Below are 5,903 nucleotides of genomic sequence, written 5' to 3'. Positions count from 1 at the left end.
TCCGAGAATTTCCTGACGAGATTTAAATACTGGAGCAAGATTCTGAGAGCCGTCACACAATCCGTGATTAATTATGTTTTCAATGGGCAGAAGTGGTGTAGGTACCGTCCCATCTGAAGAGGGAGAAGTACCCCGATTCTAAAAAACAAGGATGACACAAAGGACAGTGAAGACTGAAAGGTCTCCGAGTCAGCGTATAGGAATTTCCAATAATTTTCACTGCAAAATTTCTTCTTAAAAGGCAGTCATCAGGAAACTCGACTACCCTGAGTACATCAGACATAATCTGTGTTAGCAGGACATTCTTCATAAACTGCAATGAAAGCTCTGTTTATGGGTTTGTTGTTATTAACAATATTCATGACAAAGCATTCTGTTATATTCTAAGATAAACTTTGTATCCAAAAAACATACTGCCAAGATAAACAATCACAAAGCACTCTCTGTAAATACTGCAGGGGTGCGGACCAGGCACCACGCCCACTGCATCAGTAAGAATACATGTGAACCCAGAAACCAGACCCAAGGCTAACTTTGGAACCGCAGAGCACTACAAATCAGAGACCAACAACAGAGACCCTTAACAGCTTCCATTAATGCCTTTCATATGTAGTTTAAAGCAAAAATAAAAACCGCAAACAGAAAACAGAAAGTGCTGTTATGATACCATAAGCAGCAATATTCTGTGGAATAGAGTCGAACAGAAAATGCAATATGCGTAAAAAAGTCAACGTGTAGGTGAACGAGACTTTTAAAATCGAGTTTCATAAACAAGTACCAGGAACAACAACAAATTTTAAAATGACACCTAAGGTCTTCAATAGCAAATTCCCTCACAATCCAATCAGTAACAGAGGCACTGAAGTATATTTATACAGCATACAGAAGACCCGGCAATGTTCACAGGCCCCACTCTGTTTCTTTGAAATATGACTGATTTCATGTTGAGATTTCACATAAAACAACAAAATTCTGTAAAGCAATTATCCTTCAATAAAAATATAAATTAATTTTAAAAAATGAAATATATGAGATTCAAAACTAGACAACGCTAGACAAGGAAACCGGGCTTCCCTGATATTTCAGTTGCTAAACAATCCGCCTGCAATGCAGGCGACTCCGGCTCAATTCCTGGGTCGAGCAGATCCCCTGGAGAAGAGATAGGCTACTCACTCCAGTATTCTTGGGCTTCTCTAGTGGCTCAGCTGGTAAAGAATCCACCTGTAATGAAGGAGACCTGGGTTGGATCCCTGGGTTGGGGAGATTACCCTAGAGAAAGGAAAGGCTACCCACTCCAGTATTCTGGCCTCGAGAATTCCATGGACTATCCATGGGGTCACAAAGAGTTGGACACAACTGAGAGACTTTCAGTCAGTCAGTCAGTCAGACAAGGAAACACTTTATTTACTAGGAAAATGCGCACAGTGTACATTTTGAAAACACTGGGTACAGCATGCATTTGTGAAGTATGCTGCTGCTGCTAAGTCGCTTCAGTTGTGTCCAACTCTGTGCGACCCCATAGATGGCAGCCCACCAGGCTCCCCTGTCCCTGGGATTTTCCGGGCAAGAACACTGGAGTGGGTTGCCATTTCCGTCTCCAATGCATGAAAGTGAAAAGTGAAAGTGAATTCGCTCAGTCGTGTCTGACTCTTAGCGACCCCATGGACTGCAGGCCACCAGGCTCCTCTGCCCATGGGATTTTCTAGGCAAGAGGACTGGAGTGGGGTGCCATTGCCTTCTCCGTTTGTGAAGTATAGCTGAAACTAAAACAAAGGTCCAAACCACGACACACATGTAGGAAAACTTGGTGCATCAAGAGCAGCCCATTCACAGACTGTGACTGCGTGGCAACTACTCAGTTCTGAACGCCCTCCAAGACACCAAACTTCCTATACATTTGGCACCAGGAACAACATTTTGAAAATATAACTGAGATGCCTCAGCTCCTTAGACTAGCTCTGAAAAGAGCTGGTAAGTTTCACAACTACTATATGAATAATTCTTTTTTGAGAAGTACTGCATTCCAGGAGTGTAATAAAATCAGGCTTATCAAAAAAAAAGTCATCCTCAATAATCAAGAAACTGCTCCAATATGCTTGAACTGTTTTTTAGCAACACTATTTAAGACAAAACAGATGTAACATAACTGTTTAAATATACAGAACAAAAATACCATGTGAATAAAGGAAATCAGTCCTGAATATTCATTGGAAGGACTGATGCTAAAGCTGAAGCTCCAATACTTTGGCCGCCTGATGCGATGAACTGACTCATTGGAAAAGACCCTGATGCTGGGAAAGATTGAAGGCGGGAGGAGAAGGGGACGACAGAGGATGAGATGGTTGGATGGCATCACCGACTCGATGCACATGAGTTTGAGTAGGCTCTGGGAGTTGGTGATGAACAGGGAGGCCTTGCATGCTGCAGTCCATGGGGTCACAAAGAGTCAGACACGACTGAGCGACTGAACTGAAAATCCTTTTCAAGAGGTACTTGAAATGAACCACTCAGAATAGAATCATTCCTTGGGAAATAGATTCCTTCCTAAGGATGACTAGTATCAGTCCAGTGGTATCTAGAATCACCTAGTTTTAGTGCCAGAATCATCTAGGAGTTCACCTACGTGGAACTTCTGATTACAGAGAAGAGGACATGTAAGCTGTTAAGCAGGGACCTGCCCAGAGCCAGGAGTGCAGGCCCAGGTGTCCCAGCTCCGAGCCCGTGGCTCCTTCAATGCTATCATACTGTGCTGCTAGCTCATGGTTCCCAAATGTGTCTACACAGTCTACACAGCGACACACCCAAGGAACATCAGTAAATACTGATGTCTGTGCTCCACCCCAGATCTGTGATGTAAATCATCTGGGATATAGCCTGGCCTCTGAAATTTTTAAAAGATCCCTCAAGTGATTCTGATATGCAGACACGTTTGGGAACTTGTCGGATAGAACTTATCTGAGAGAAGAATTTCACTCCTGTTAAGTTCCTGCTTTCTTTTTCCTAATCAGTAATTACAGTCACATTAGTGAATATCATTTTTGGCTGCTTCCAACTGCTAACAACCTATCCCTAAGGCCTTCTAATTTCCTGTTTCTAATCCAATGCGTGCTAAAAAAAAACATCTGCTAACCAAACTTGTTAAAACTGGATATAAAATATAAATAAATCTGCACTGAATGAGAACTGGGTTTCTTCATCTGTACATACTTTGCTATAGTTATTTCAGACTCTTAGATGCCTCTGTCAGGTACAGCCGCTTTGGAACATAGTTTGACAATTTCCTATAAAGTTAAATAAATGCTTACAAAACAATCCACCCACCTTACTTGTAGGTATTTACCTAAGAAAAGTGAAAATATATGTTTATACAAAGACCTGAACATGAATGTTTATAAGTTTCATTCATAACCCCACACATACACACAAAAAAAACTGGAAGCAACCCAAACATCCATCAACAGGGTAATGAATAAAGAGACTATGGCCCATGCATAAAATGGAATATCACTCAGCAATGGAAAGGGGCAAACCAGGATTACACTAAGTAAAAGAAACAGAAAACCTTATGCACTGTGTGATTCCACTTATATGACATTCTGGAAAAGGTAAAACTATTGGGACAGAAATCAATCGATGGCTGCCAAGAGCTGAGGTTGGGAGGAGAGGGCAGACTGCAAAGGGGCACAAGAGAATCTGGGGGATGAAAATATCATATGCACAGACACTGCACAATGGATACACTTGTCAACATCACCAAACTACACCCCTTAAAGGGATGAGCACGAACATCAGACTTCAATAAACTTGAGTTTAAAAAAAAGCCTGTCACACCAAAGCAGAGACATTACTTTGCCGGCAAAGGTCCCTACAGTCAAAGCTATGGTTTTTCCAGCAGTCATGTATGGATGTGAGAGTTAGACCATAAAGAGGGCTGAGCACCAAAGAATTGATGCTTTTGAACTGTGGTGTTGTAGAAGACTCTCGAGAGTCTCTTGGACTGCAAAGGAAATCAAACAATCAATCCTAAAGGAAATCAACCTTGAATAGTCATTGGAAGGATTGATGCTGAAGCTGAAGCTCCAATACTTTGGTGACCTGATGCAAAGAGCCGACTCACTGGAAAAGACCCTGATGCTGGAAAAGATTAAAGGTGGAGGAGAAGGGGTCGACAGAAGATGAGATGATTGGATGGTATCACCAACTCGACGGACATGAGTTTAAACAAGCTTTAGGAAATGGTGAAGGACAGGGAAGCCTGGTGTGTTGCAGTTCATGGGGTCGCAAAAAGTTAGACATGACTGGGACCACCACCACCACCAAGGTTTTGATGGACCTCCAAATTTTTAAATTCTTTAAAAGAGTTCTGGGGACTTCTCTGGAAGTCCAGTGGTTAAGACTCCTTGCTTCCAATGCAAAGGGCCAGGGTTTAATCCCTGGTCAGGGAACTATAATCCCACATGCTGTACAGCACGGCCAAAAAAGAAAATTCTTTCTGATACTGTGTAATCCCAGAATCTGAAGGAATCTTTTTTAGTGAAGAGAAGTGAAGTGTTAGTCGCTCAGTCATGCCTGACTCTTTGTAACCCCATGAACCGACCAGGCTCCTCTGTCCATGGGATTCTCCAGGCAAGGATACTGGAGTGGGTTGCCATTTCCTTCTCCAGGGGATCTTCCTGACCCAGGGATCAAACCCGGGTCTTCTGCACTCAGTTGTTCAATCTATGTTTGAACATCTTCAATGACAGGTAACTCACTATCTCTCTGGTTGGTTCATTTCCCCTCTGGCAGCTCTGTTAGTATGTCTTTTTATTTACATATATGCCGGGGGTTGGGGGGGGTGTGGCTCAGTCATGGACTCTAGCCCACCAGGTTCCTCTGTCCATGGGATTCTCTGGGCAAGCATACTGGAGTGGGTTGTCAGTTCCTTCTCCAAGGGATCTTTCTGACCCAGGAACTGAACTTGGATTTCCCACATTGTAGGCAGATTATTTACCATCTGGGCCACCAGGGAAGCCCCATTTATCTATATAAGTACATCTATAACTATGCATACATACATATGTACACATATATGTAAACTGTATGGAGAGAGGCAGACATACCACACACACACACACATTTCTGTAGCTTCTATTCATTGCTCCTTGTTTGTGCTTTCCTTCAGGGGAATGAGTTAATGACCCAGTCACATCATTTCTTATTCAATAATCTCTAAAAGTACTTTCTACTTATAGTTCTCAAAATTTTTCTCTTTTCCTCAAAATCTCCTGAAAATTTTAGTTATACTTCCATTTTTCAATGTCTTAAAATACATTTCATAAATTTGACAGGTTGTATCTATTAAATGAAACAGGGTGTTTGTTTTTCCCTATCCTTCTTTTGAATCATTCTGCTATTAACTGCTAATCTGGAAATCACTTATTTTGAAACTGCTTTTTCAAAAGCTTATAAACACTCTACGTGTTTCAAAGCAAAGACCTACAAAGATACTGACCACGTAGAATAACATACCAAAGCATGAACTCACACTAATATAATTTTTAAAATGCTAAAATCATTAAAATTTGTTCCCTTCAAGGACTTGGAGCCACAAGGACAACAATGTCAGTCCAGATATACAGACACACTGGAAAAAGACAGCTGAAGAAATAGACATTTCTCCAAAGAAGACATACAGATGGCTAACAAACACATGAAAAGATGCTCAACATCACTCATTATCAGAGAAATGCAAATCAAAACCACTATGAGATACCATTTCACACCAGTCAGAATGGCTGCGATCTAAAAGTCTACAAATAATAAATGCTGGAAAGGGTGTGGAGAAAAGGGAACCCTCTTACACTGTTGGTGGGAATGCAAACTAGTACAGCCACTATGGAGAACAGTGTGGAGATTCCTTA

General features: G+C 41.6%; 1 protein-coding gene across 2 annotated transcripts in view; it reads right to left on the bottom strand.

Moving 5' to 3' along the window:
- LOC104982559 (chromosome unknown open reading frame, human C5orf30) overlaps nt 1-5,903 on the bottom strand; it is a 20,445-nt gene that overhangs the window by 7,460 nt on the left and 7,082 nt on the right. The gene's annotated exons all lie outside the window — the stretch shown is intronic.

This window comes from Bison bison, unplaced genomic scaffold (assembly GCF_000754665.1).
Source record: "Bison bison bison isolate TAMUID 2011002044 unplaced genomic scaffold, Bison_UMD1.0 scf7180017864533, whole genome shotgun sequence".
In the NCBI taxonomy this organism is placed as follows: Eukaryota; Metazoa; Chordata; class Mammalia; order Artiodactyla; family Bovidae; genus Bison; species Bison bison.
This window is presented reverse-complemented; position numbering and strand designations above follow the sequence as displayed.